At 40.6% G+C, this 18938-nt stretch overlaps 1 protein-coding gene across 3 annotated transcripts in view; it reads right to left on the minus strand.

Moving 5' to 3' along the window:
* Positions 1-18938, minus strand: part of LOC129811949 (SAM and SH3 domain-containing protein 1-like) — an 87504-nt gene that overhangs the window by 29935 nt on the left and 38631 nt on the right. Inside the window, exon 1 of one of the 3 annotated variants that reach the window (XM_055863742.1) lies at positions 4856-5023. The exons of the other annotated variants lie outside the window; for them this stretch is intronic. The gene's annotated coding sequence lies outside the window, so the exon portion shown is untranslated. Of the gene's footprint in view, positions 1-4855; positions 5024-18938 lie in introns of those variants that run through there. 3 annotated transcript variants of the gene reach the window in all.

Raw genomic sequence — 18938 nt, forward strand, 5'->3', positions numbered from 1 at the left:
AATTTACCTACAACTAGATAAAAGTATAAAGACGACATGAATACATCTGAAATATTAAAATCTGTTTATGAAATCTTATGAGTACATTTAAAAAGGGTATTCATCCCTCACACCACTCCCTTGTGTGTATGCAAATGTGTCTAGATCTGAGGTTGTGGCAAGGTGTAAACTCAGAAAAGATTAATCTGTTTATTTTCATTTAAAAAAAAGGGGGAATTTCAAGGGGTTCGCATGCTAATAGTTTGCCACAAACAGTAGTGATGGGTGAAAAAAATATATAGTTATACATCGGGATATTAGTTTTGATGATATATTGTATTGACAAAACCCCTTCATAGCTTGTTCTCCATCTTTCTAAACAGGGAGCCAATTTGTTTTCAGCACTTTTACTGAATGTGTTCTCATGGCTCTCTTGTACCTCTGCAGCAGACATATGGTGAGCAATATGTTTGGAACAAGGAATCGCAATACATATAGAATTGTGAGAATCGCAATACATATATCGGCACCTAAGTATCGTAATAATATTGTATCGTGAGGGCCTTGGTAATTCAAAACCCTCCCGAACAGTCCTGTGTTGTGACTACCAATACTGTAGGCTGACTTGTCTCCTTCTCGTGGTATGGTACTGTGTGACTGACTGGCTCAACTGTCCAGAAAAGAGAACCATTCATTGATTTGCTTAAATGACATGATGCCATGAGGTCAGAAACAGCCTGTAATCCAGCTGCATACCAAATGAGACCCTATAATGGCCCATAAGGCTCTGGTCTAATATAGGGAATAAGGTGCCATTTGGGACGCAGGGCTTTTCTTTTCAACAGTTGAGTTGAGGAATGAATGAATAGGCTGTGGTCCAGCGAGAGGCATAGTACTGTTAGATCCCAGACAGATCGCCACTGCATGCTTCTCATAACCAGTCCATTGTGGTCTGACCACTTTATATCTCATGTCCCCCAGTGCTTATTTGGCACGGTATGCATGTTTCTGTTCAAAACAACATGTCCTACATCATCATAGCTAGTATACAGTACCAGTCAAAAGTTGACACACCAGGGTTTTTCTTTATTTGTACCATTTTACTACATTGTAGAATAACAGTGAAGACATCAACACTGTGAAATAACACATGGAATCATGTAGTAACCAAAAGAAAGTGTTAAACAAATCAAATTACATTTTATATTTGAGATTCTTCAAAGTAGCCACCGTTTGCCTTGATGACAGCTTTGCGCACACTTGGCAGTCTCTCAACAAGCGTCTTGAGGTAGTCACCTGGAATGCATTTCAATTAACAGGTGTGCCTTGGTAAAAGTTCATTTGTGGAATTTCTTTCCTTCTTAATGCGTTTGAGCCAATCAGTTGTGTTGTGACAAGGTAGGGGTGGTAGACAGAAGATGGTATTATACCAAATAAGGCTAAGTCCATATTATGGCAAGAACAGCTCAAATAATAAAACGACAGTTCATCATTACTTTAAGACATGAAGGTCAGTCAATGCGGAAAATGTCTAGAACTTTGAAAGTTTATTCAAGTGCAGTCGCAAAAACCATCAAGCGATATGATGAAACTGGCTCTCATGAGGACCACCACAAGAAAGGAAAACCCAGAGTTACCTCTGCTGCAGAGGATAAGTTCATTTGAGTAATCAGCCTCAGAAAACGCAGGCCAAATAAATTCTTCAGAGTTCAAGTAACACACACATCTCAACAACTGTTCAGAGACTGTGTGAATCAGGCCTTCATGGTCAAATTGCTGCAAAGAAACCACTACTTAAAAGGACACCAATAAGAAAAAGAAGAGACTTGCTTGGGCCAAGAAACCCGAGCAATGGACATAGGCTTTCGGGAAATCTGTCCTTTGGTCAGATGAGTCCAAATTTGAGACGCAGAGTATGTTAAATGTGTGAGCTCTGCATGTGTAGTTCCCACTGTGAAGCATGGAGGTGTGATGGTGCTTTGCTGGTGACACTGTTGTGATTTATTTCGAATTCAAGGCACACTTAACCAGCAGTGCTACGCCATCCCATCTGGTTTGCGCTTAGTGGGACTATCATTTGTTTTTCAACTGGACAATGACTCAACACACCTCCTGGCTGTGTAAGGGCTATTTGACCAAGAAGGAGGGTGATGGAGTGCTGCATCAGATGACCTGGCCGTCAGAATCCCCCGACCAACTCAATTGAGATGATTTGGGATAAGTTGGACCGCAGAGTGACCGCAGAGAAAAGCAGCCATCAAGTGCTCAGCATATGTGGGAACTCCTTCAAGTCTGTTGGAAAAGCATTCCTCATGAAGCTGGTTGAGAGAATGCCAAGAGTGTGCAAAGCTGTCAAGGCAAAGGGTGGCTACTTTGAAGAATCTCAAATATATTTTGATATGTTTAACACTTTTTTGGTTACTACATGATTCCATATGTGTTATTTCATAGTTTTGATGTCTTCACTATTATTCTACGATGTAGAAAATAGATAAAAAGTAAAGAAAAACCCTTGAATGAGTCTGTCCAAACTTTTGACTGGTACTGTACTATATGGTCCCATGTGGCTGTTAGTAGAGAACGGCACTTGCAATGCCAGGGTTGTGAGTTCGATCCCCACAGGGGACCAGTATGAAAATGTATGTTGCTCTGGATAAGAGTGTCTACTAAAATGTATCTAAAAAAATAACTGTCTAGTTGTCTTCACTTCTTACATTATGCTCTTGTGAATGTAACGTTCATGGTTAGATCTCTCATTCAAGATCATGCTCAATACTTTGTTGTGTATACAACAGTCTGACGCTTGTCAGTCCAGAGAGTAGAGGGAAAGCCATCACCTGGCACCTTTGTTATGACACTCAGACAAACAGTAGGCCACAGTATGGATGGGTTGCAAATGCCCTGTGCATGTCCTGACAGGTGGAAACCCAATAGAACCTACTTAACAAAAGCATCAGGGCTTCCTTACATCTCTAAACTAACTCTCTTTATAACAAAGCAGTAATTGAGGCAGCCCCTTGTAACAGGGTCTCGTCAGATCAGAGGAGTTAAAAGGAGAGTATTGGGTGTCACGTTACCGGCTGACAACGATTGGGTATGGAACATCTCTGTGAAGACAAAACGATCTTCCTTGACTCGTGTCCTGAGGGTAGGTGTTATGGTAGATGTCGGTAAGAGCCGGGATAGGTGATATTTTAACGAGATCGAGGCAGAGAGAGAAAGGGAGGGGTTGTCCAGACGACAGAAAGAGAAAGAACAGTTATGAGTTGAACGTAACAGTACGCCAGTGGAAGGGAGGACTGTAGCAGGTGACCCAACTGTGAATTGTAGCCAAATCAATTGCAGTAATTCTGCTACTGATTTTCTGAAATGTTGTTAACAATTTGGTAACAGAATTTCATGTTTTAATCACTTAATAATTTATAAGTGTTGATATTAGTTGGCAGGGGTCTTTACTTCAACATTTCTGTGTTTTGATGAATTTCTAATTCCTTTAGACTTTTTTTGGTTGATGTTTTCTAAAAAGACCCCTTTTTCATCTGAACAGAAATCAAAGCCTTTGCGTTTCTCTAATATTTAGGCTATACAATGGTTGACAAATGTATATACACACACTGCCGGTCAAAAGTTTTAGAACGCCTGCTTATTTGAGCTGTTCTTGACATAATATAGTTTGGTCTTTTACCAAATAGGGCTATCTTCTGTATACCACCTCTACCTTGTCACAACACAACTGATTGGCTCAAACGCATTAAGGAGGAAAGAAATTCCACAAATTAACAAGGCACGCCTGTTAATTGAAAAGCATTCCGGGTGACTACCTCATGAAGCTGGTTGAGAAAATGCCAAGAGTGTGCAAATCTGTCATCAAGGCAAAGGGTGGCTATTTGAAGAATCTGAAATATATTTTGATTTGTTTAAAACGTTTTTGGTTACTACATGACTCCATATGTGTTATTTCATAGTGTTGATGTCTTCATTATTATGCTACAATGTAGAAAATAGTAAGAAATTAAGAAAAACCCTTTAATGAGTGTAGTAGGTGTCCTAAAACTTTTGACCGGTAGTGTGTGCCTTAAATTTCTCAAAAACAGATTCTTCGCTCTCGTTTGACTCCAGATTTGACAAGCGCCTATGAACTTCCCATGTTGGTGCTCATGGGTCCTTTCAGATGGAAAATGACCCGATGCACAAGGGCAAATTTAATTTCAACAGAACATTTTACAAAAACATTTACTTGAAGAGCAGTGCAGATGCAACGTTTGGAAACAGAATGGCGGTTTGTGCCGCTGTCATTCTGTTACCAAACTTCGCATCTGCATTGTTCAAGAAAACGTGTTTTTGTAAAAAAATTCTGTGGAAAATTGTTAAAAGTCGCACTTGTGCACAGACTTGTATAGTTTAACTTAGCAATCATTGTTTTTTTTGTTTGGCATACATTTTACCGCAGTCCCTCTGATACCGTATAATTCTCCATATCCCTTTGTGTCATGTATCAACACAGTCTAATAACAGGGGACTGGGTCATACCATACATCATAGCTATCATGTATACCACAACACAGTCTTTAAGCAGGGTCATACACACCATACACAACTTGGCGAAACAGGACACAACTAAGGGAAGGAACCACAGATACAGCAAATAAGAGGTTAGCTCAAACTTCTCCACAGCCACGAAAGAAGTTTACATCATTAAAGAACTTCATGACTCTTAAGGCTACCATCGGCAAACCAACACTAAATGAACAGCCTTAGTTTAACTTACAATTGGAAGTTATCTGCAAAAACCTAACAAAAATTAAAACTTATTTTCCAGCTGAGAGAAAGAGAGAGTAATGGGAAAAGAAAAGGGATCCTTAAATTCTAAACTCACCACAAGTTGGCAGCCTGTTTGTTATGTTCTCCAGTTGTGCTACACAGCTGGAACGACAGTCAGTCTCCTCTTTCTCTTTTCAAACTTGACTGAGTCACCACTCAGAACAGTCAGGGGGAGAACAATGCAACTCAGAGCAGTGTCCAGCACACATGAAATATAGCCAGGGGACGACCTCAGAATGACGCTGGAGCTGCAGTGAGGGTGGGGCTCCGTGTGTGGCTCTGTGTGTGTGGCTGCTGTAAGGAACGGGGTGGAGCTCGCTGCCCCAGCTGCAAGGACAGCACACTACCATGCACACTGACTCACTGCTCGATAACATACACCACTCTCTGAGTGTTAGGATATCTTCGGTGTGTAACAAGATCTCACGGTTTGACACTGTCTGACTTCATTATTCAACGTTTGTCGGGGGGGGGGGGGTCAAATTATATGTAGGCATTCATTCCGATTGGTTAAGGGTTACGTTTTAGGATAGGGTTAAAACAGAAACAACTCGACCGCTAAGTTTAGGCATTCATTCCAAATGATTAAGGTAAGGGTTAAGGCTCGGGTAAAAAAAATAAAGAGTGCCAGGCACTGGGATTGAACCCGTGATCCTCGGAGACGGAGCTCGTGGCTTACACCCATCCACCATCCCTAGCAAGTGCTCACCTTTGCCCCTAGAGGCCAGTACTGAATACCTGGACGAATGTTGAATATTGCATTGGATCTGGAGTGACCTGCCTGCTGTGTGTAACACATGTATCCTCCCAACAAACTCCTGCCGTTTTACGAGTTTTAACCACAAAAAGGTTATTCAAGCACGGATGAGGACTTCCTACAATAAATATTTGACGCTAAATGAGTATGGTGCAAAATGAACTTAGAAACAAGCAGAAAAGGGACAAGATTTAGTGATGCTCATTCAACTCAACGTCTCACTGACCACCAGCAGAGGGCAGCAAAAGGCAACAACTAACCCATCCAGAGATTCTCCCCTTCTTGGTTCACAGAGGGTGAAGGAAACTGAGGAGAGATCAGGGGGCCAGGCTTCTGGTCGGGTAGGACGTGTTCCACTGTGCTCAGAGTACTTTTGGTACTGCGGTTTAGCTGGTTGAGCCCAAAAAGTATCATTCACATAGAGAAGTTCAATAAAAAAAATCCTAAAAAGACACCTTGGTCATATCATTTTTCCAGTAATTGTCTTCGAGGCCGATTTTCTTTCTCCATCACGGACAGCCGAAGGTATTAACATTTTATATGATCATCCAATGTCTGCCATGCTTCTGGATGACTTTAAATCGTGGCTGATAGTGCGCAAAGCGTTATCGTCTCTGTAAAGCAGATGTCAACGACCACCGGAACGGTGTACGTGAACGCGAGTAGATTACCTTGAAAACAACGGTCGGCCATCAGTGGGAAGCCTTTCTAAAAAGTATTCTAAAGAAATACATACTATTCAAGATGACAAAGCATAACGTATTTATGAGATCGAACAACTATTTATGGACAAAGGGTGCCAATCTCAACAGCCTGTGGTGAGAATCTCTTAATCCTCATAAAACAAAAATCAAATCACAATCAATAAACATCTACAGGTAAAATCAACAAAGTCCGATTTACAGGTATAGAACACTAATAAAATCACCACAGTAAGACTCTGGAGATTAACAGTATGATGCCTTTCCCCCCTCAAGGACTAAATTCAAAATTTTTGATATCCACAACAAATATGCATATCTTTGTTTGACCTTCTGTGACTGGCCCCAATATAAGCCTACTTACGCCTACTGTATGAGACAAAGGGTGGGAAAATCCTGTGTCTGTCTTCTAATATTAACCCCAGTATCTCCAGCGTACATCATAGCTATTTAAAAAATAAAAAATAAACATTATTGAACCTTTATTTAACTAGGCAAGTCAGTTAAGAACAAATTCTTATTTACAATGATGGCCTACACCGGCCAAAACCGGACGACGCTGGCCACTGCCCTTTGGGACTCCCAATCATGGCCGGTTGTGATACAGCCTGGATTCAAACCAGGGTGTCTGTAGTGACACCTCTAGCACTGAGTTGCAGTGCCTTAGACCGCTGCGCCACTCAGGAGCTATGGCAGGGTAGCCAGGAACACAGTCATTAGATTGGTACCAGAGACTATAGTGCAGGGGCAGATGGGGTGAGGCAGGTACAAGCTGCCTACACCCCCCACCACACACATACGCACACGGCAACGCTAGGCAGCTTGTGCCAGAGGGCAGTTTTCCGCCTGGATACACAGCGCAGGGTGTCACCTCAGTGCACCAGGGGACCGGGGATGGACAGGCGGAGGTATGCTGTCTGTCTGGGTCTGCCAGTTCCCACTGAATATGATCATAAACTCCCCTGACTTCATCTGCACCGGGTTGGTAGGTGTCTGTTTACCTTAGCGACGAAGCCTTAGGAGCTCAGTCTGTCTGTAAAGGGGTACAAGAATGTCTTAAAACGTCTATTAAATACATTTGAAAAGACTGAAAGATGCAGATTGAGAGCAAGAAGACTTCCACGTTAACCGTTTTAGTGTGAGAGAGAGGTGCACAGTATGTGGATGGCCCCCCCAACAAGAGAACAGGAGAACCTGTAGAGGCTAGCTGCTCTAAGTGGATTTTGACCCAAATGAGGCCGATGAGGGACCACTGTGACACGCTGTCACTCAGTCACAGCAACATACTGCATTTTGAAAAGAGTGCTTATTCATTCTGACCTCGTCTGAAATCACATTAACAGTTTCCCTCTATCTTCCCTTCCTTCCCTCTCTCTTAACATCACCATTCTCCCATCCACACAGACATGGACTGTTTACAATACAATAAGAGACAATAGACCAGCATTACCACACAGAAAAATCAAGTACGTTAGTCATTGTCATAATGTTATGCATATCAGCCACTGATGCCCCTGGAAGAACAGCCCACAGCGGGTGGCTGCTAATACATTTATTATCTAATATAATTTCTTTAAAAGAATCACGGATAAATCAGAACTGTTGAAAAGGGCCTGAACGAAACCCTAAAAGAAGATGGGGAATAAGTGGAACAAACGCTGAGCATTTCTAACAAGCGGACAGAATGTCCCAAAAATATCTCCACAGACAAGAGAGCGAGGCAAAAAAATTCAACGAGAGAGAGCGAGAGACACACAGAAATAGAGGGGGTAGTTGTCCCACTGTATGGTTAAGGAGCCTGCCAGTGGATTGTTCCTGGCCCTAAACAATGTTAAATTCAGAGGTGCAGAAATCATTTCATCTGGCTTCATGCAATGGTAATCAACCCACATGGTGTCTGTGTCCCAAATGGTACCCTATTCCCATTTGGGACAAATCCAGTGAGTCCCCTGAGATTTCAGCAGGCCATGCACAACACTTTGGTTCGCAGTGTTAATATTTGTGGGAATTAACTTCTCTACTAGACCAACACACCTTGGGAGAGGCAAAGAAAGAGCTCCCAGGAGAGACAGGGAATCTGTCAATCTTGTTATAACATGCTAGATAAGGCTGCAAACCAATGGAACAGAAAATAAAACATTCATTAAGATTCAATGAAACCTACAATCAACATGTTGTACATTTGTTCCCTTTTTCTGTTGTAAAAATGTGCCTACATTGTGATTACAATCCAGTGAAAAGATTTCTACCTTCCTGAAATGATGCAGAGTGTATTTGGCCGGTGTACAATTTCACAGTTTATAATTTCATAGTTTATCTATTAGCTACAAAGACTCAGAGATATTGCTCATAAATCCTCAAACGTTGAAATATGACATTGACCATTTCTCATCAAGACCTTACTTTCATTTTAGAGCTATTAAAAGTGTGTTTAATACGACCTGAGGTTCCACTTAGAGAAATATTTAGAATTCACAACCATTAATTGTTCATTTCCCCATCTTTTCTGCGTGAATCCTTTTGGTTGAACTATTCTACATTATTCAGGATGAGATGATATTTTCATTAGTTTGTCACTCAGTTGGATCTTATCCATTTCGATTGGAAACGGTCTCATTTGATTGGAAATATGAAATGGAATGCATGTTACTGTATCTTTCTTTCAGCCTCACAATCTCAACCAACACTAGCCGGAAACATAGCAGGAGACTGGTGGTGACTGGTGGTCTATGCATTGAAGTGACTGAACACACATTGACAGGTTTAAACCAGCCAAATGTGAGTCGCTCACACAGAGGCCTATGCTAGATATTGAATAAAATAATTGTTTTTTTAGTAACCTGGTCATAGATCTTATCCAGCTGTATTCCCAGTCATGTGACATCCATAGATTAGAGCCTAAATTAATTTAGTTCAATTGACTGATTTCCTTATATGAACTGTAAATTAGTCAAATCTTTAAAATTGTGGCGTGTGGCGTTTATATTTTTTGTTCAGTGTAGCTGTGGAGGATGTCGTCCTTGGGAGGACAGACGGAAAACGGAGATGGGAAGGCTGAGAGTCAGTCTACTGAAGATCTATACGAAGAGTCCTAGGCGCGAAACTTATTTCAACCATTAGTTATTTTATCAAAATCATTAAATCAAAGCACGTTTTCACCTGATTAAGCAGAAACCGGGTTTAATATATATATTTTTTTCTTTAAGTATAATTTATATTCCTAAAACATATATTGAAATTTATACTGTTGCTGCTTGCTCTTGTCAAATATTTGATTTCTAGCCAGGAGTCAAAAACACCGGTTTTAAAATGTCCAAATTCATAATCAAATGCTGAAATAGATTGTGATATTTTAAAGACCAAAACATAAAAATGACTCCCTACACATATCTGAACACAAGTGTGATAATGTGACTTAAAATCGGGCTAAATTAGAACCTTAAAAACAGCACACTCACCAACATTCACAAAGTGGCCACTCCAAACTTGGAATTCATTAGCTTGTTCTACTATAAATCAATAGCCCGTGCAAATTAATTCACTCAAATATATTTTTCATACAATATTTATGTGACTAGGACAACTTCTGCGACATGTACCGTTTGCACTCTTCTCAAAGACAAACCACAATGTACTTGAGTATACTACATGCCTTCAGCAAGTATTCATACCCCTTAAATTATTCCACGTGTTACAGCCTGAATTCAAAATGGATTAAATATACATTTTTATTTTATTTTTATTTTTAATTTTATCCCATTTTCTCCCCAATTTCTCGTGGTATCCAATCGCTAGTAATTACTACCCTGTCTCATCGCTACAACTCCCGTACGGGCACGGGAGAGACGAAGGTCGAAAGCCATGCGTCCTCCGAAGCACAACCCAACCAGCCGTACTGCTTCTTAACACAGCGCGCCTCCAACCCGGAAGCCAGCCGCACCAATGTGTCGGAGGAAACACCGTGTACCTGGCCCCCCTTGGTTGGCGCGCACTGCGCCCGGCCCGCCACAGGAGTCGCTGGAGCGCGATGAGACAAGGATATCCCTACCGGCCAAACCCTCCCTACCCCGGACGACGCTATGCCAATTGTGCGTCGCCCCATGGACCTCCCGGTCGCGGCCGGCTGCGACAGAGCCTGGGCGCGAACCCAGAGACTCTGGTGGCGCAGTTAGCACTGCGATGCAGTGCCCTAGACCACTGCGCCACCCGGGAGGCCCTAAATATACATTTTCAACCATCTACACGCACACTATACCTTACAATGAAAGTGAAAACGTTCGCACATTACTTGTAAAAGAAACACAGAAATATCTCATTGAAATAAGTATTCACACCCTTTTGATACGACACTCAAAATTGAGCTCAGGTGCATCCAACTTCCTTCGATCATCCTTGAGACGTCACTACAACTTGGAGTCCACCTGTGGCCAATTCAATTGTTTGGACATGATTTAGAAAAGAAACACACCCGTTTACAGAAGATCCCACAGTTGACAGTGCATGCCAAAGCAGACACTATACCATGAAGTCCAAGGAACTGTCCGTAGATCTCCGAGAGAGAATTGTGATGGGACATATCTGGGGAAGGGTATAGAACAATTTCAAGAGTGTTGAAAGTTTCCAAGAGCACAGTGGTCTCCATCACTGGGAAATTGAAGAAAATATGGAACTACCCAGACCAAACTGAGAAACCGGTTAAGAAGGTGACCAAGAACCCAATTACCACTGACTGAACTACAGAGGTCCTTGGCTGAGATGGGAGAACCTGCCAGAAGGACAATAGTATCTACAGCACCTCACCAATCTGGGCTTTATGGAAGTGGCCAGATGGAAGCCTGTCCTGAGAAAAAAGGCTCATCACCCGTCTAACACCATACCTACCGTGAAGCATCATGCTATGGGGATGCTTTTCAGCGGCAGGGACTGAGAGACTGGGAAGGATAGAGTGAACAATTCATGGAACCAAATACAGGCAAATCCTTTGAGATCTGGAGGCGAAAGAAGCAAAACCTCCAGGGCGCCCTATTGTAGCGGGCATTGATGCAGTAATGACCCCTTTATCGGCTTTCGTTGACTTCCCTAGACCCCTCGCAGAACAGCTCTCCTCCTTTGTAAAGGACACCAGCAGTATGATCTCCATTATTGAATCTCTTGATCCTCTCCCGGATGATACCTTGTTAGTTACTTTTGATGACGTTGAGTCGTTCTACACGAATATTCCACACAAGGGCATTATTGAAGCCATGGAACATTTTGTTCTGCAACGTGACCCTGTAACGTGATGCATTATAACATTGGCTGAAATAGTACTCACACTACTTCATGTTTCTAAATGATTTCTTTATTCAGACGAAGGGTACTGCTATGGGATCCCCTATGGCTCTTAACTATGCTCATTTGTATGTGGGTTACATTGAGAAACAGTACATTCAACCCTCTCAAACGTTTTCTTGCCTAACATTTGGAAAAGGTACATTGATTATATGTTTTGTTCTATGGAAGGGTGATGCAAAACAGCTCCAGGAATTCCATGCTTTTCTTAACTCTTGTTCTGAGCACCTGAGATTTACTATGTAGTCTGACACACGTCAAATCAGTTTCCTTGATCTTCTGATTTTGGGTGAGGATAATGTTCTATTCACTGACCTTTACAGGAAACCTACTGATCGTAACAGTTTGAGGGCTGATAGTGGTCACCCACTTCCCTTGAAAAACAGTTTGGCCTACAGCCAATTCTGTCTAATCAAAAGAATTAGCAAAAACCATTCAGATTGACAGAAATATGTCTGAGAAACAAAGAAAATAAGGAGGGGGTACAAAAATTGTCAAATTAATACTGCCATTGAGACCATTCAAAACAAATCTAGACATGATCTCTTTCAAGGACAGTCTCGCAAAAATAAGCATTCTTGCGTTCTAACTACCCGCTATTCAAAGTGCTCTGAACAAATTAAGGGAATAGTTCAAACATTGACACATTCTAAGATCCGATGACACTATCGGTAATGTGTTTTCGGACCCTCCCTTGGTCGTATTCTCACTGGGCAGAAATCGGAGCTCATTTGGTCAACTCTGATTTAGCGCCCCAAAATATCCCTGCACAACATTTATTTGTGCCTCTACCGAATGGAAACTACAAGTGTAATGGCTGCTTTCAATGCAATGGCACTTACAAATGTAGATCCTTCAAAAAAAGGACACCGATCCCAATCAAATGGTGTTATCACGTGCTCCACTAAGGTATTTGTCTTAACTTTTCCGTACGTGGATAAAACAAAGCGCGAATTAAAAGTGCGAACCTCGGAGCAATGTAGCACCATTAGGTGCAGGAACTCGACTTTTTATTTTTTTATTTTACCGTTATTTTACCAGGTAAGTTGACTGAGAACACATTCTCATTTGCAGCAACGACCTGGGGAATAGTTACAGGGGAGAGGAGGGGGATGAATGAGCCAATTGTAAACTGGGGATTATTAGGTGACCATGATGGTTTGAGGGCCAGATTGGGAATTTAGCCAGGACACCGGGGTGACTTAAGCCAGTTGCGGCCCACTTTTTGGAAGCGAACCACTCGATTTCGTCCCGTCGGCATTGAACATGTCACCCTCCCTAGGAGAGGGGGGGACCTTGACAATTTATTGTTAAAACGAGAGGCTGCCTGGATCTTTCATTTTAAAAAGACCCTTGATCCCTTCGGTCTCAACATATATTTTGTCTATCTTTATCTATATCTTTAACTATTAATTTTTTATGTTTTGTAGGCCTATGTAGCCAAATTGTATCTATGATCATATGCCATCATTCATGTTTTTTGTATGTTATTTTTTATATCTGAGAATTAACCAATGATATCAGGCCACACCCGGCCATGATTACAGACACCTGTGTGTGTCCTTTGACACTATAAAACTAGTGACCTGCGGTGTTTGTCATTATACCCTGATGAAGACAGCTTGCCTGTCGAAACGTTGGATATTAGATTATTAAATTATTGCATCTGAGCTCCTAGTGTACGGCTCTCCATTTCTTTTGCAAATCCTTGATAAGAACCTGCTTCAGAGTGCAAACAAACTTAGACTGAGATTTCCATTTCACCAGGACAACGACCCCAAGCATACAGCCAAAGCAACACTGGAATAGCTTCAGAACAAGAATGTGAAAGTCCTTCAAAGTAGCCCAGCCACAGCCCAGACTTGAATCCCATGGAAAATCTGTGGAAAGACTTGAAGGTTGCTGTTCACCGCCGCTCCCCATCTAATTTAAGAGCTTGAGAAAATCTGACTCAGGGGTGTGAATACTTCTATAAAATGAGAAGTATTTCATTTTCAACAAATTTGCTAAACTTTCTAAAAACATGTTTTCACTTTGTCATTATGGGGTATTGTATGTAGATGCACGAACATTTGTATTCAGGCTGTAACAAAATGTGGAATAAGTCAAGGGGTATGAATACTTCCTGAAGGCGCCGTACCTGTCGATTGATGAGAACCTGTAGTAGCCATTTATCAACTCATCTCCTTGTGCCCACAATGTTTACGGTAGATGGCCAACACGAAAAAAGGAAACGCAACAATTAACTGGATCATTTTTTATGACTTATCACCTCACAGGTAATTCTATATAGCGACAGGGGTTGGCTTTCATTTAAGTGATACAGTAGCTTGACCGTCAAATCTGTCTGTTTGTGACCAGCGACTTTTATACAAAGAGCACTCAATTATCTGTGCCATTTGAGTTTGAAAATGACAACTGCTTTCTAAGTCCTGGGACACACAGGCACTTATGATAAAAGCAACGAAACTCAACAAAATAATCGGTTTAAAACTTCTTGTGAATAGGGGGCGCTGTTTTCACTTTGGGAAAAAAATCGTGCCCAATTTAAACGGCTTCGTACTCTATTCTAGATCGTACAATATGCATATTATTATTACTATTGGATAGAAAACACTCAAGTTTCTAAAACTGTTTGAATTATATCTGTGAGTAAAACAGAACTCATTTTGCAGCAAACTTCCAGACAGGAAGTGAAAAATCTGAAAACGATGCTCTGTTCCAAATGCCTATTCAATTGCCTAATATTTATGAATATGCATGCACTGCATACGCCTTCCACTAGATGTCAACAGGCAGTGGAAGGTGGAATGGGGTGTCTAGCTTGATCTGAGGTCGAACAAGAGCTCTTGGAATGACGTGACCAGAATTTCCTTTCTCTACCTAGGCGCGGGCAGTGCCTCCATGTTGTCTTATGATAAGCGTTCGGTTACACGGCTAATATCTCCGGCTCTGTTTTTATTTGATAGATATTAGAAAAACATCATAAAGTAGTTTTTTTCAACCGAGTTTCATCAGTTTATTCAACGTTTAATGGGACTTTTGGAGTTTTCCGTTCTCTGCGTCGAGAGAAATTGGGAACGTCATCAACATTGGCTAGCCTTGTGGAGCGAATTCGACAGGAGAGAAGGACATTCTAAAACCAAACAACAATTTATTCTGGACCTAGGTCTCCTTGTACAAGATTCTGATGGAAGCTCAGCAAAAGTAAGAACAATTTATGATGTTATTTCGTATTTCTGTGGAAAATGTTGAGTCCTATTATTCGCCCTTTTTGCGGACGCTGTCTCGCTATAACGTAAGCTGTTTGTTATGGTAAAGTTATTTTTAAAAATCTAACACGGCGGTTGCATTAAGAACTAGTGTATCTTTCATTTGCTGTCCAACATGTATTTTTTAGTAAAGTTTATGATGAGTTCTTTGGTCAGATTAGGTGAGTGTCCAAAATATCTCCGGACAATTTGGTGAATCGATGCTACATATTCACAATGTATAACCACGGTTTGCAGCTCTAAATATGCACATTTTCGAACAAAACATAAGTGTATTGTATAACCTGATGTTATAAGACTGTCATCTGATGAAGTTGGTCAAGGTTAGTGATTCATTTTATATCTTTTGCTGGTTTTTGCGAATGGTATCTATGCGGTGAATAAATGCGGTTGTGTGTTTGGCTATTGTGGTAAGCTAATATAATGCTATATTGTGTTTTCGCTGTAAAACACAAACAAAAAAAATTGGAAATATTGGCTGGATTCACAAGATGTTAATCTTTCATTTGCTGTACACCATGTATTTTTCATAAATGTTTTATGATGAGTATTTAGGTATTTCACGTTGCTCTCTAATTAATCTGGCTGCTTTGGTGATATTTTTGATGTTAGCTGCAATGTAAAACTATGATTTATACCTCAAATATGCACATTTTCTAACAATAAATTTATGTTTTGTATAACATGTTATAAGACTGTCATCTGATGAAGTTGTTTCTTGGTTAGTGACTAATTATATCTCTATTTGGTCGGTTTTATGATAGCTACCTATGCGGTAGAAAAATGGTGAAAATATGCGGTTGAGTCTTTTGCTATTGTGGTTAGCTAATAGAAATACATAGCGTTTTCGCTGTAAAACATTTTAAATCTGAAATGATGGCTGGATTCACAAAATGTTTATCTTTCATTTGCTGTATTGGACTTGTGATTTCATGAAAATTATACTATATGATATCCCTGTCGCGCTAGGCTATGCTAGTCAGAATTTTTGATGAGGAGGATCTCGGATCCGGGAGAGAGAAGCGGTAGAGGTTTTAAAGCGTCAATTTAGTATAATCTTGATGACTAAATGTTTATATTTACATCACCAATCAGGTAAAAAGTATGTGTAATTCCACTCTGTGGTGAAAATGCAAGCTTGTGTATAGGTAGTAACACAGTGTCCACATTAGGAAAATTGGTGCAATATAAAATAATTTAATATGGCAAAATAATTTAACATGTCGATTTAGGATAATAGGTTGCCCACTCACAAGCTATTGCAACAATTACATCTAATTCTATTTAATAATTTAGAGAGTTTAAAAATGCACTCAATTTAACCAGGCACTCTAGGCTAGAGCTCCCACAGTGTCTGAGCAGCAGCCTGAACGTTCGACGTCACTACCACACACACACTTAGGAGACAATGTTACCAGCGCTGTAGTGAGGTCTGTGGGAGCTTGTAGTTGTCAAAAAAGTGTGTGTAGAAAGGGTATGTAGGAACATTTTAAGTACATTAGCGGGGCGTTAGGTTCCATCTCCTGAAAAATATATCTCCCAGAGGGAAGAGACAGGCTTTCACTTAGGACTCTACAACAGCTAAGAACACTACCACAGAAGAGAGAATGAGTGACTGTGAAAGAGGGACAGAAAGAGGAGAGAGAGAGAGAGTCTTAATGTGAATGAGCTCCTTTTCAATAACTACGAGCGCCATGCTTGCTCATTCTCTTTCACAGCACAGCCAAAAGCATCGAGTTCACATTCTTCTACTTCAGTCAGTTCGATGATACTTATTTTAGTGACGAGGGCTCTGTTGAAATTAAAGTCCTTTAGTCTCTGGTGCCGTGAGCCTTTCAAACAGAGCCTCTAGTTCTCAGCACATTAGCTGCGTCACAAATGACACCCAATTCCCAAAAATATTGCAATACTTTTGACCAGAGCCTCAAAATGGGCCACAGTTTTTAATCTCATCTAGATTGAGATCTTCATTATCTCAATCACTGCACACCAGCCAGTTTGTCTTCGTGTGCTACCGTGTCTCTTAAAAAGGTCCAACAGAGTACCACAGTATAAGTCATAATACCCATAAACGCTAGCGGTTAAAACAGGGAAATGTTTCAAATCGTTTTCCACCATTAGTTTTCCCCTTAAGGGATTTTAGAAACATTTTAAAATGAGGGCTGTGTTTTGTTTAGGCCTCCCCTGGCCTGATGTTTTGATAACCGATTAAATCTCTCTAGGACAAGGTGACGTATGTGTATATGCGTGCATGCATTCACAGCTGTATTTACCCCCCCAAAATGAAATGCTAATTAGCTGCTAATGTGGCTATCAAAGAACTACAAATACCATGATGATCTGGACGAGGCTAGCGAATCAAGGCAAAGTTACAAATATCTGGATGAACTATCGAATGTTAGCTAAATTGGCTACATTTCCTTAGTTCACATAATTGTCAATTTGTCTTGTGCAAGTTTTAAAATTGAGCTTGCAGGGATTTGTAGTTTTGCATGTCGTCTACTTTGATGCTAATTTGCATTTTTGAATCAGAGCCAGATATTGATAAAAGCTAATTACCTTGTCCAAGAGATTTACACGGTTATTTGACCACTAGATTTTATGACACCTCCACTGTGGGGCTCTATTAAAACCTCTACAAGATTTTAATCCCCCGCGGGATGGTTGAGCTAACGTAGGCTAATGCGATTAGCATGAGGTTGTAAGTAACAAGAACATTTCCCAGGACATAGACATATCTGATATTGACAGAAAGCTTAAATTCTTGTTAAACCAACTGCACTGTCCAATTTACAGTAGCTATTACAGTTAAATAATACCATGCTATTGTGTGAGGAGAGTGCACAATTTTTAACTTAAATGTATGAATAAACCAATTAGGCACATTTGGGCAGTCTTGATTAGATGTTGACAGATGAATTGGCATGGCCGATTAATTAGGGCCGATTTCAAGTTTCCATAAATCGGTAATCTGCATTTTTCGACGCCGATTACATTGCAATCCAAGAGGAAACTGCGTGGCAGGCTGACCAAAAGGACCTTGTGGCTGCAGGGAGTCAAGGTAAATTGCTAGCTATCATTAAAAAATTATCAATCTTCACATAATCACTAGTTAACTACACATGGTTGATGATATTACTAGGTTAACTAGCTTGTCCTGCGTTGCATATAATCAATGCGCTGCCTGTTCATTTATCATCGAATCACAGCCTACTTCAACTTCACCAAACGGGTGATGATTTAACAAAAGCGCATTTGCGAAAAGAGCACATTCGATTCACAAATGTACCTAACCATAAACATCAATGCCTTTCTTAAAATCAATACACACAAGTATATTTTTTAAAACCTGCATATTTAGTTAAAATAAATGCATGTTAGCTTGGCAATATTAACTAGGGAAATTGTGTCACTTCTCTTGCGTTCAGTACAAGCAGAGTCCGGGTATATGCAACAGTTTGGGCCGCCTGGCTCATTGCGAACTGTGTTTCTTCCTAACAAAGACCGTAATTCATTTGCCAGAATGTTACATAATTATAACATAACATTGCACAACCTTCAATGTAACAGCAATATTTACACTTAAGGTTGCCACCCGTTCGACAAAATACGGAATGGTTCCATATTTCACTGAAAGATTAAACGTTTTGTTTTCGAAATTATAGTTACTGGATTTGACCATGTTAATGACCAAAGGCTCGTATTTCGGTGATCATTATAATTAGGTCTATGATTTGATAGAGCAGGTTGAGCGGTGGTAGGCAGCAGCAGGCTCGTAGGCATTCATTCAAACAGCACTTTACTGCGTTTGCGAGCAGCTCTTAACAATGCTTGGTGCACAGTGCGGTTTATGACTTCAAGCCCATCAACTCCCGAGATTAGGCTGGCAATACTACAGTGCATATAAGAACAACCAATAGTCAAATGTATATGAAATACAAATGTTATAGAGAGAAATAGTAGACGGGTCATAATTCCTATAATAACTACAACCTAAAACTTCTTAACTGGGTATATTGAACCACCAGCTTTCATATGTTCTATGTTATGAGCAAGGAACTTAAATGCTAGTAGTTT

The sequence above is a fragment of the Salvelinus fontinalis genome, chromosome 15, assembly GCF_029448725.1.
Source record: "Salvelinus fontinalis isolate EN_2023a chromosome 15, ASM2944872v1, whole genome shotgun sequence".
In the NCBI taxonomy this organism is placed as follows: Eukaryota; Metazoa; Chordata; class Actinopteri; order Salmoniformes; family Salmonidae; genus Salvelinus; species Salvelinus fontinalis.